Source organism: Macaca mulatta, chromosome 4, assembly GCF_049350105.2.
Source record: "Macaca mulatta isolate MMU2019108-1 chromosome 4, T2T-MMU8v2.0, whole genome shotgun sequence".
Taxonomy (NCBI): Eukaryota; Metazoa; Chordata; class Mammalia; order Primates; family Cercopithecidae; genus Macaca; species Macaca mulatta.
Window position 1 is genome coordinate 18,394,720 of NC_133409.1, and position 13,581 is coordinate 18,408,300.

Genomic DNA, 13,581 nt, shown 5'->3' on the forward strand with positions numbered 1-13,581 from the left:
CAAATAAAATAAGAAATAAGAAGAAAATAACTGTAGAAATAGAGAATATTAGGAGATAAATGTAAAGTTCTTTTGGCCAACTCTATATAAAAGTTTTGAAAACCTAGATAAAATTTACTAAAATATACCCCAGAAAAGATAGAAAATCTATAGAAAAATTTCATTTGTTAGCTTTGTAAATTAAAACTTCTAAGTAAAATATCAGCAAACAGAATTCAGTAGTACGTTTAAAAGAATAATTGACATGATAAATGGAGTTTATTCCAAGAATCTAAGAATAATTCAGTATCTAAAATCTATTTATGTATTTTCACCACATTAAAAGATCAAAGATAAATAGCTTATTATTATGTCAATAAATGCTAAATATACATTTGAACAAAAAAAGAACAATTCTTATCTGTTTTTTAAAAAGTATGATGTAGGAAGTAGCATTCTTAATGAAACAAAATGTTAGAAAAGGCCCATTAAATTAGTATAGTCACTTTATAATGTGATACTAGCTTTGTCTAAACCAACTGATTTCCCAAAATTCCCTTCCATGTAGGTTTCCAGTTAAGGTGGGTCACAGACAGATTCTTGTGTAAGATTTGGAGGGCAGAAATGGAGCAGCAGCCATTCTGTAGTTCATACATGTTGTACTGGTATGCTGGCTGATTGCACTGGCATGGAACAGTAGCCAATACTGCAACTACTTCACCTTCCCCTGGATTGACCTTCAGCTTCTCTGACTCCTGGGGCAGTTATCTGTTTAACTGTGAGGTGAAGGCTTCCAGCACCTCCTGAGAATTGGCATGTGTTGTAATCCATCCTCACGAGTGTTAGTTCTAGCTTATCCTCACTCTCTTCCTTACATCCATCTTCCCTTCCTAACTGCCTGCTTTGTGGGCTTCAAACTCTAGCATCAGACACAAAGGTATTCTTAAAGACTATTTAACCAGCTCATTTGTGTATAATCTACTACAGGTTGGAAACAAGACAAAGATTTCCTTAACTCATTATTTAATATTGTACTAGAGGTACTAATCAATACTGAGAAGAGAAAGAATTTACAAGTATACAATTTTAAAAATAATTTGGTTTTCAACATACAAAGAATCTAATATAATAGCTATTTGTAGATATATGACTGTATGCTTGGAAAACCCAAAATGACACTATCCCTCATTCACAAATGCAACAGAAAAAGAAAAATGCTTAGAAATAAACCTAACAAGACTGAATAATACCTCTATGAATCAATATTTTAAAACTCTGAAAGATCCCAAAGTAGATTTAAGCAAATAGAAAGACACACTGTGTTCTTGGACAGGACGCCCTTGCATTGTAAAGATATGGATTCTCCAAAAGTTAATTTCTAAATTTAATGACATACTAATAAAAATATCACCTTTTTTTGTGGGTAGAATGTGACTAGACAAGATGATTTTAAAGTTTACATGAAAAGTTAGATGAGAGGCCAATAAAGCTCTGAAAGTGAAAAACAATGAGCAGATACTAAGCCAACTAAATATTTAAATAGGTTAGAAATATTTACCATTTTAAACAGCTGCATACTGACACATGGGCTAAGAAAGACTAATGGGAGAGTGGTGAGCCCTGGGGGCCGCACAGGGCAGCAGGGCAGTGGGAATGCATGTTGAACCGATGCAAACACTGAGATGCTACTCATTTCTCCAGCTCTGATTCACTGTTTTACCAGAGGTCTAATCAGGCCTCTATCTGCCTCCTTCTTGAGTAGGCAAAGACATCTCAAAAGCCTTCCTTCAGCAGCTTCCTACTCCAGGTGGCCAGACGGGAATTCCAGACCCACATTGTCTCCTGGGAAACACAGTGGCAAGCTTATTGGTGCTAAGACCACCACAGTTGGTGTGACTGGTTCAGGGTACAGCATTGGAAGAGCGTTTGGTTGCTGGATGATTGGCTATGCCAGGACCCATCTCCAAAGCAGGAGCTCTTTTCCTGTGCCATCCTGGGGTTTGCTCTGACTGAGGCCACCGGTCTCTTCTGTTTGATGGTCGCTTTGCTCATCCACTTTGCCATGTGAAGCTTCATGGGGGACACATACCCATCCTTGCTACTTCAACTCCAAGCCATGCCCAGTGCTGGGGTGTTTGAAGCTTTACTATTAAAAACCACACTCCTCTAAGCTATTTTTTAAAATGCAACAAAAATAGAAGGTCCTGAAATAGATTGAAACACAAATAGTAATTCATTTTATACTAAATGTAGCAATTCAATAAATGATACTGAGATGGTTATGTCCTTCCCACTGTACATCAGGTTCAATACCTAACATACAATAATTTGAATGTGAAAAACATTAAAGCACAAGAATACCAAAAGAAAATTTTACCTTTTTATACCTCTACAGAGGTAAGGACCATTCAAATTGACTGGAAATAACCCATAAACTACAAAAGGAAAAATTTTTAAATTTGATTTATAAATTTTGTATTATGCAAGAAAAATCTACTTTGTGGACAAAAGAAACCAAACAACCAACCAAACAAAAAATCTGTTTGCTGTTCTGTTATAGACTGTGTTAATCTCCTAAATTAAAATAAATAAATAAATAAATAAATAAATAAATAAAACACCTCCTGGAAAAAGTAAAGACCAACAACCAGTAGAAACTGGTCAGAGTAGACTAGTTTACAGAAAAGGAACTACAGTGACTCTTAAACATACAAAAAGATGCTCAACTTTAGCTGCAATTAAAGAAATAAAGACACAATCTAAAATGTGGCACCCTTTTCACCTGTCAAAAGGGAAAGCATTTGAAATTTTGATTAGCACTTTTGGAATCACTATCAGCAAATAAACATCCTCATTCATTACTGGTCAGGTATCCTATGGAGGACAAGTAGGCAATACTTATCCGTATTACAAATGCATATACTCTTAGACAAAGCAATACCATTTTCCAGAGCTATATTAGTACATGTGCAAATGACATGCATAGAAGATGACTCGTTATAGAATTGTCTGGAATAGCCTAAGTTCAGGTACAACCCAAATGGCCATCTACAGCACATAGGTTATACAGGTTAGGTTGCTTCCAATCAGTTAAATACAAAGCAGCTGTAAAATAAAAATCAAGGCAACTTTCTGTCATGTCATGGATGTTAAATGAAAATGAAAGCTATGGAACAATGAGTATAATTTGCTATCTTTTATATAAAATAAGAAGGAAAATAAAGTCATGATTATTTTAAAATAACAAGCACTACACATTGCTTTTTAAAATCTTTTTATTTATATAGGTCATATTTGAATACATTTTGAAAAATTCTAGTTTTTTAAATACCCTAAATATTTTTAAAATACTCATTACTATGACACATAAAGTAAGTGTGTGTTTATTTACAACCCACTCTGACAATTCCTTGTTGTAAAATTACCTTCTCCTGCCCTTCCCCACTTACATCATAGAGCACCTTGCAAAAGACTTTGTACCTACATTTGAAAGATAGTATCAATAGTAGTGATACCAATTGTAATGATTGCTAAAAGTTATAAAGTACCTGCTATTTTTAACATTTAAATATTAAAGATGTAAACTTGATTTAATCTTCAAAACAATCTTATGAGTTAAGTGACAGAAGAATGGGAAGGTCAGGGCATTATAGAAGTGGAGGAACTTCCACCCCAGAGCCTGTGCCCTTCATCCCCCTCCCCCTTTCTCTCCACCTCTTGGAAGCACTCAATCAACACTTGCTGAATGACTAAATAAATAAATAAATAAATAAGTATTTGCATTTCAAGGGAACAAAATTGAGATGGTGTCACTTAACAGGGCTCACAGTCCTGAGGAGCCATAAAAATACAAACAATTTTCAAGATGCTACCTTTCCTTCAGTTGGAGACTTTCTGTTGGAAAATAAACTGACTTAAGAACAAAGGGGATATGGATATGCATTATCTGAAAAGTTCCAGGGGATACATTAGTCATGGCTAGATCCAAGGTCACAAAGGATATAATCCTGGCTTGATCTCTCTAGCTGTCCTCCCTGCACCACCACCACCACATGCCATCAGTAGTTCACATTCTCTTTCTTTCCATGTCTCAACTCTGCTTTTCTCTAGGTTGACTTCATTCTCAGTCTCACTTAACTGTACCTAAGGATCACAAGCCACTTTCTAAAATCTAACTTTTCTTTCCTCTCTTCACTGTTTGGAAGTGAATTGGACTTCCTTGTGACTTCATTTTACATTTTATCTTTCTATCGCAGTGCCACGTGTTTGCAGAGGGAGAATAACATGTCAGTGAATTTCTACAGAGCAGTGCCAGGGAAGGACAATAAAACAACAGCAAAACCTTAAGTTCCATATAAGAAACAGAATATTAAGAGTAATGCAATTTTCGTTTTGTTTTGTTTTGAGGCAGAGTCTTGCTCTGTCACCCAGGCTGGAGTGCAGTGCTGTGATCTCAGCTCACTGCAACCTCTGCCCCCAGGTTCAAGCTATTCTACTGCTTTAGCCTCCCAAGTAGCTGGAATTATAGGTGCCCACCACCATGGCCAGCTAATTTTTGTATTTTTCGTAGAGACGAGGTTTCGCAGTGTTGGCTAGGCTGGTCTCAAACTCCTGACCTCAGGTGATCCACCCGCCTCAGCCTCCCAAAGTGCTAGGATTACAGGTGTGAGCCACCGCACCTGGCCACAAATGTTTACCAAAAAGAGAAGAAGAGGTCATTTTAAAAGCAAAGCATGTTTGTCTTAAGCAAACTTGCCAAAATCATAACTTTTAAATGTCACACCAGCATTTTCACCTTTTCATCTCATCTGTTGAGGGTACTAAAAAAGAAAATTGCAGCAAGCTAGCTATCATCAAAAGGTAAATGGAGAGTTTGGATGCTATGAGCTTGGGTTGCCAGGTCAAAAGTTCCTCTCTTTGTGTTGTTATTTGCTTTTCTTGCTATGCCAAATTAATCTGAAATTTAAAATTAATTTAAAATCAAGTGAGAAAATATTTAGGTATAAAGACCTAATTGTGAAAACGGAATACTTCCTCCACTGAGACTGAGATTTATGGCGAATTTTCTCTTCCAAGATGAAACCTTCATTTTCCCAAACATACTTATCAGAAATTCATTTGGATGGTCTGTTTTCTTTTTCTTGTAGATGCCTGAATACTACATTATAGTGTCTTTTTCTCATTCATAGAACAGGGAATAAAACCTGAGATAAAAATACAAAGTCAATTACAAGAAACTAAAACTGTGTTTCAAGGAAGAACACTGAGTGTGACCATTGTGGTTTGTCTAGAATTTTCCTGGTTTTAGCTTTGAAAGTACTGAGTTACAGGAACTCTCTTAGTTCCTGGCAAATCATTCTGTATCTTTTAACTGGCTTGGTGTGAGATTTGAGACAAAAATCAGAAATGGTCACATAAACCCTGTATTAATATTTGATGATGGTTTAGCTACTCTAGAGGAGTGGCTGTTTTAAGACCGCACATTAATTTATAATGCCAAATTTTACACTGGGCCTTGGGAATTCTAACAAGACAATGTCCAAGAGCCCACTTTTAAATGAGTAAACATTTAAAATGAGTAAGTTAATACTCTCATATAATATTTTTAATGTTGCCAATTAAAGCAAGAAATTTACATAAAATACACAAAGAAGAAAGTTAAGCTTCAGTAAATGGCATGGTTTATTGACTGATATATAAAAATACCATGACAAATTTCTCTAATGTTCTTTTGGAGTTCTCTGATTTTAATGCTAAGGAGCAAACATAATGAAAAATTTGACAGCCTCCTTTTTGAGAACGCTCTGCAAGCGAAGCAGCTCAACGACACTGACTATTCTCTGTCAACTTGATTTCAAATTGCATTGTCTAAATCTTGCCATTAGGAAAAAGAATAGATATATTCTTAATGAGTCACGCTTCATTTCTTCTGCTGTATTTGGCAGAGAGAAATCTACTTTGACTAGAGAGTAAAATAAGAGCGGACGGAATAAAAGAAAGCTTTGTATCCTATAGGAACACAGAAGAGACCGTCCCTGGGACCAATTGTCCGCATGCTTCCTGACATTTTCCAGTCTCCCTTGCAGTTAAGTGTGCAGTTAACTGAAGCCCAATGATAAGAATGCGAATTGAAGTCTGATCTGAAGCAGCTAAGAACAGATGCCAATTCTCCACTGATGCCTTGGCTGGAAGTGAAGAACTCTGAAATGGAGTCATTGGAAAACTGAAGCATCTGGATTCCTGAGACGTCACTGGAGAACCACCAAACCACTAACACCTGACTTGCCTCAGATTATGATGTGAGCAAGCAGAAAACCTTGTTCACTCAGTGGGGTTGTATTAAACTACCGAGATTCTGGGGTTTGTGTTTTTGACCTATGAAATTGCTTTCTGGAAATTATAAAAACTAAGATTTTCCATTTCAGCACCTCTAAAATTTCTACTTTGAAAGATATATTAGAAAATACATATAACGTATTATATATATTATATACACACGTACGTACCTTGACTTTGACTCTATATTACCAAGTAACAGCTGAGCATTCCATACCATAATCAACTCTAGAATAGGTACTATAATGAACCGCAAGTCAACCAAATGAGGAAATGGGCTTAGGGTGTTCAAAGGACAAGAGTATGAGACTGACAAAGATTCTCTGCTTGGTCAAACTCCTGAACCTTTCCTAGGCTCATCTATGTACTTCCTTGTAAAATCCAGTATGAGCAAAGAACCCTATCAAATTTGAAAGAATCCTTCCCACAGCCTCAATATCTGATCATCCTCAGTGTTTGATCAGCCTTCTTATCCTCTGTCATCCTCCAGGTGATGTCTAATCACCTTGACTTGTCTTCAGCAAGAATCCTGTTAGGTTAGTTTAACCAGAATTGCTCTTACCCCTGATGTTTCCTCTCAGTAATTTTCCAACACTGACCCCTACCCTGCTCCTTGGCTATAAATTCCTACTTTGCCCAAGCTGTAATCAGTTTCTAGTCCAATCTCTCTCCCCAACTGCAAAATCCCATTGCAGTGGTCTCAATATCTACCATGAAGGTCCTGAATGAAGACTGCCTTACTGTGCTTAAAAAAAAAAAAGGTGTCATCAGCTCTTTTTCTTCTTAATAAAATTCTTACTGGGAAAACTGTGTGTTCAGAATGTTGCAACTGGATCACCCAGTTTGTGGTACAGGAACATTAAAAATCTTTTCCTTGCATGACACAGCTAGTCTGAATGTCACCCAGTTTTTGGTACAGGGACATTACAAATCTTTTCCTTGCATGACACAGCTAGTCTGAATGGCCACTTGTTTTTACCTTTTCTCCCTCAGCTCCTCTTATCCTCTACTCTAGCCTTCATTTTTCTATTCAACATTATTGACTGTCATGTTGCATTCAAATGGATATGTTGATTGTTTACTCAAATGAATATAGTGGTAGTAAAACAGGCGAAGGAGCAGCAGAGCCTCAATAGAATGTTTTCTCTTGACTATAATCCTGTCCTGGGCTCTTTACACAGTCAGTCATTGCAGCTGTGGTGTTAAGGACAGATTCACACAACGTGGAGTCAAGCCTGTGCTCCACTACTTACTAGCTCTGTGACCTTAGAAAAGTTACTCAACTGCTTTAAATCCGAATTTTTAATCTGTAAAATAAAAACAATGAGATCTACCTCTAAGCTGTTTTAAGAGATATAAACAAGATAATGCTTGTGGAAGTGTGTCCAGCAATACTTGGCACACAGTGAGTTCTAAGTAAATATGTGTTGAATGTTCATGAATTCATACAAAGAGAAACCATAAAACAATCGAAGTATGCACATTATTTATAAGAGCTATGCACAGTGGTGTGCTGGTAAACATGAACAATTTGCTCTCCTGGGGTGGGGGACAATTTCAAGCAACAAGGGAAAGCCATTAAATGTGGAGTTGCACATCATTATATGGTTTTTCCACCCAATAGACATTAATAACCTCAAGAACACATACAATGATAAAATAGAGAAAAGTAATGGGGGAGATATAAGTTTTGAATTTTATTACCTTCTAAAAACAGAATTTATTAAATTTTAAGTTTATAGAATTTAATTTGTATTAATGTCTATGTATAACAACTGGCACTTGAAAATTTAACTATCAGCTCTTCTGAGCTGGTACAAGCCCCCATTGTGTGTGTCTACTTACATTTGCTTAAATTAACAGTTTGTGAACTGCACATAATTTATTCCATTGTGTGACTCAGTCTTGGCATGATGGGAGGTCATATGCTCCAGTAGGGACAATGAGCTGAATCCCAGCTCTAAAACATATTAGCTCTGGGACCTTAGACAAGTGACACCATTTCCAAAGCTCATTTTATTTATTATTAGAGTTGAAGATGGGGCTAAAAATAATACTTAACCCATAAAATTTTTATACATTGAAATAATTCATGTAAAAAACCTGACATGGTGCTTAACATGACATAAATTCAGTAATGTTAGTACCATCCTCCATTTCTCCCAATCTTTTTTTGACGTCACAATGTCTAGAGGTAAAACAAGCAAACCAAGGAATCAAATAACAATACCCCTTTGGGCCTGATTTTTTCAAAAGTCCTTGAACCCAGCAACCCCACCTAGATTGTGCCTTTGTGTGTTTTTGTGTCTTTGTTCTCCAGTCAAAAGCAAGTAACTAGGAATTGGTGCCACATAGAAGTAATTACCATTTACATGAAGCAGTGCTTACATCAATGTGCAGATAAGAAACAACCTTCCGTGGCTCTTTTGAAAGAACTGGGTCCTGAATTTGGGTCAAGTGAGATGTTACGTCTGGGTGGTAGATGTGTACAAAAAACAAACAAACAAACAAACAAAGCCTTGAAAATGCTAATGGCAAAAGAGAATTCAGGACCCAAACTGAGAACGTCTTTTATACATTCATTCCTGACTTTTACTAATTTCAAGCATAAGAGATTGATATTTAACATGTATTTCTAAATTTAAAAAAATATGAATTTATGCTGTGTGGAAAAAAATCACTATTAATTGAATATTATACCCTTTTCTTCTTCATATTTTAATAAAGGGCTAATTGTAACCCCCAAAAACAACATAAAGTCGTGAGGGTTGTACATTGACATCTACTGCACCAGCTGCTCAAATATTATTAAGAATTTCTATTTAAAGAAAACCTCCAGTGCATTAATTTTAGCCTTAGCCACAGGAATGTTTTCAAAGAATGAAAATATCCTTTTCAGATGACAATTTTACCTTTGTGTTTTGTTTTCACTCTAGCTGGATGTACCCAGCTAAATGTCATCAACATGTCCCATCACCAAACTACCTGGGAGCAAGTTGCAAGCTACTTAATCCTATTTCTCTTTTAAAATATACTACCGGATACTGCCAGTTCCCAAACCCAATTTCTAAAAATATCATTGACAATAATTAAATAATACAAATAGTTGGGTACAGAAATAACTAAAATTTATAATTATATGTGATATTTTTCAATGACCCCCCATTTCTTCTTCTCCTAGTTGACTTGGTTATTTTACTGTATATTGTTCAGCACCAAACTTTGAACCTGGGAAATTGGAAAAGTTAAAATTCCAAAGAGTCAATATTTCAATTTATTAATAACACTTTTCTAAAAATTTGATTAAAACTGTGCTTTACAATATTTTCTAAAACTGGGTATTGGAGAGCTTCATAGTTTCTTTCTAGCCAGAGTTATGAAAAAGTTGCTCAAGGTAGGTTTAGTTTTTAACAAGTTACCCCCTCTATGCCTGTGCACCTGCATCTGTATATCTGCGCCTGTCCTTGTGCCTGTCCTGGTGTAGGTGTTAGAGCATGTCGGTGTGTCTGGACTCCTGACTCTGAGAGTGGACGATGTGTTTCGGATTCAAGGATGAAGAGGAAACCCGACAGACCATGACTCATTTTGAATCTCACGGGCCAGAAATAGTGATGTCAACTCAAAAGAGACATTTGCGGCATTCCTATTATAGTCTAGTCCTACTTCTGGATTCTGAATCCTGGGTCACAAAGATGAATAAAATTTGTGCATATTGAAAACAAATAAGCACATACATGTATTTTTAATACAATCTACTCTTCTACTTATATTAACAAAAAGAAATGTACACGCTTTTGTTGTGGTGACACATACTAAGGCGATGAGGGGGCCCTTTTATTTTTAAAGGACACTTGCCTGTTGAATAAGTGAACAATTCTCTCTAAATTAATTCACTAAAGAAAGGAAATAATTTGTTTTGCTAGTGTTAACAGAGCAGAAGGGGGAATAGAAAGGATCAGAAGATGAATTTCCTAGTGCATCAGAAGTTGAGTACCAATGTTCTTTGACACACACACACACACACACGAGGGCACAAAGGATGTGGAAAGGAGAGAGGAAGACCAAGCCTGCAGAGCCTCTTAGAGGAGTTTTCATTTGTCATAAAAGTAAAAATTCCTCTCAGAGGAGTTTCCATTTGTCATAAAAGTAAAGTAAGAGCTCAACAAGCAAAGAAGGGGAAAAGAGGGTAAAGAACTTCCCAGACAGAGGGACAAAGCCCCAAGCAAAACTGAATTAAGTGCAGAGTCCTTAGGAGACAGAGAGTGGTCTGCAACACTGGAAATAAGGTGTGCATGGGGAAACTGGAAGGAGAAGGCTGGAAGAATGATTGCACGCACTTGGTTGCTTCGTTGAACACAGGGCCGGAGGTTAGATTTGATTCCTGAAATCTGTGGGAGGTTTGAGGAATGGCACAGTTAGGTCTGTGCTCCCGTGTTGCATGGACAGCAGTGTGGAGAATGGGTGGACAGGCAAGAGGCTGCAGTGAGGGAAGTGGGGTACGAAGTCCTTTGGAACCTGAAGTGAGGTTATGCCCATGGGATTATCGAAAATAAGTCTTTTGAGAAAATATGTGTTAAAATCGACAGAGGTTGGAGATCTTTTGGATGTGGATGTGTGAACAAAAGCCAAGATGGGGACCAAGCCAAGATGCTGCAGGGGCCTCTGGCTCAAATGGATGCTGCTGGCCTTAGTCCAGATGGGGAGCTAGAAGAAGCAGGTGTATGGGGAGAAAGTTGGGTTTGGTTTTGATGATAAAGCAGTTTAAACACAACAGCATCCATGAGGTGGAAAAATAGATGTAAGGTCATGCTGTGCAAGTCAGCAGCCACTAGCACACTGAGCATTGAAATATGCCTATTCTGTGCTGAGATGTGTGTAAGAGTAAAATATACACCAGATTATAAAGGCTTGGTATAGATAAAAGAATGTACAATACCTCTTTCATCATTCATGGTGATTACATATGGAAATGATAACGTTTTGGATGTAATGGGCTACATCATAAATGTTAATCAAATTAAATTCACCTTTTATTTTTACTTGTCTAATGTGGCTACTAGAAACTATTAAATTTGCACATATATCTCATATTTCTATTGGACAGTGCTGATGTAAGTGGCACTACTAAGACTAGAATCCATCTTGGCCATGCTATAAAACCTATACGTTTTTATTTTGTTTATTAAAACTTTTTTTTTCTTTTTTTTCGAGACGGAGTCCCACTCTGTTGCCCAGGCTGGAGTGCAGCGGCGCAATCTTGGGTCACTACAACCTCTGCCTCCCAGGTTCACGCCATTCTCCTGCCTCAGCCTCTCCAGTAGCTGGGACTACAGGCGCCCGCCACCACACCCGGCTAACTTTTTTTGTATTTTTAGTAGAGAAGGGGTTTCACCGTGTTAGCCAGGATGGTCTCGATCTCCTGACCTCATGATCCACCCACTTAGGCCTCCCAAAGTGCTGGGATTACAGGCATGAGCCACCACACTGGGCCAAACCATAGAGGACTTTCAATGCTAGACTTAAAGAAATAGAACTTAACTTCTAGATTATCAACTCTCCCCACCCCACCCCCAACCCCCACCCCCAGAAAGCATTTGACAATCTCTGGAGATATTTTTGCTTGTCACAACTGGATGAGAGGGGTTTGCTTGTGGCACCTAGGGGTAGAGACAAAAGATGCTGCTAAATAAACAGCCTACATAGCACAGTCCCCTAAAGCAAAAACAAAACAAAACAAAACAAAAAAAATTCTGGTCCAGAGTGCCAATAGTGTTATGGTTGAGAAACCTGGCTCTAGGTGATGAGGGGTGATTCCAGATTGATGATCCACAAGTAGATTGCATTTCTTTACATTCTCAGCTATATGCAATATATGTGCATTTTAATCAAGAGAGCTGAACAATTTACACTGTGTCCTCCACTCTTGCATAGTCCATGGCTACAAATATGCCTATTTCCTTTCTTTTTTTTTTTTTTGTTATGTCAATTTTTTTTTGGCTGTTTTTTTTTATTTTATTTTATTTTGTTTTACTTTAAGTTCTGAGATACATGTGCAGAACCTGCTGGTTTGTTATATAGGTATACATGTGCCTATTTGATACATGTGCCATGGTGGTTTGCTGTACCTATCAACCCATCATCTAGGTTTCAAGCCCCACATACATTAGGTATTTGTGCTAATGCTCTCCCTCCCCTTGCCCTCAACCCACCAACAGGCCCTGGTGTGTGATGTTCCCCTCCCTGTGTCCATGTGTTCTCACTGTCCTACTCCCACTTATGAATGAAAACATGCAGTGTTTGGTTTTCTGTTCCTGTATTAATTTGTTGAGAATGATGGTTTCCAGCTTCATCATGTCCCTGCAAAGAACATGAACTCATTCTTTTTTATAGCTGCATAGTATGCCATGGTATATATGTGCCACATTTTCTTTATCCAGTCTATCATTGATGGGCATTTGGGTTGATTCCAAGTCTTTGCTATTGTAAATAGTGCTGCAATAAACATATGTGTGCATGTGTCTTTATAGTAGAGTGATTTATAATCCTTTGGGTATATACCCAGTAATGGGATTGCTGGGTCAAATGGTATTTCTGGTTCTAGATCCTTGAGGAATCACCACACTGTCTTCCACAATGGTTGAACTAATTTATACTCCCAATAGTGTAAAAGTGTTCCTATTTCTCCACAGCCTCACCAGCATCCGTTGTTTCCTGACTTTTTAATAATCACCATTCTAACTGTCGTGATATGGTATCTCATTGTGATTTTGATTTGCATTTCTCTAATGACCAGTGATGATGAGCTTCTTTGCATGACTGTTATTCTTCAGGTTGATGCTTTGTGGAATTTTATTGAGCCTTGGAAAGAGAACACCAATAAGTGGAAAGAACCAACCTGTTCCAATAAATAGAATGCTGATTTAGAAGTGACCAAAAGTGAACTCATGAAAGTCAGGAATGTATTTGCACTAATTTGGAATTTTATTTTCAATTTTTCTCTGATATGAGAGATGTTGAAATAGTAAGAGACAGAAATTGTCCTTATTGAATTTCCATCTGGAAGTAAAAAATAATAGAAATATGAGAGTAATTCCCTCCCAATTTTGCAAATTCAAAAACAGAACCCTGGAATGAACTATTGTTTGTAAAATCACTGGCACATAGTAGGTATTTAATAAATGTAACTTATTCTCTTCGCTTTACCCATTCCAAGAAAAATGTGCCTGGGTAAAATGATTCTGACTTCTTGAAGCGGACACACATTTT

General features: G+C 37.2%; 1 long non-coding RNA gene and 1 pseudogene across 1 annotated transcript in view; both read left to right on the plus strand.

The window, feature by feature from the left end:
* The window catches only part of LOC144340711 (uncharacterized), a 44,698-nt gene that overhangs the window by 18,588 nt on the left and 12,529 nt on the right, over positions 1-13,581 (plus strand). The window lies entirely within an intron of this gene.
* On the plus strand, positions 1,321-2,047 carry LOC100427013 (ATP synthase F(0) complex subunit C1, mitochondrial pseudogene; annotated as a pseudogene).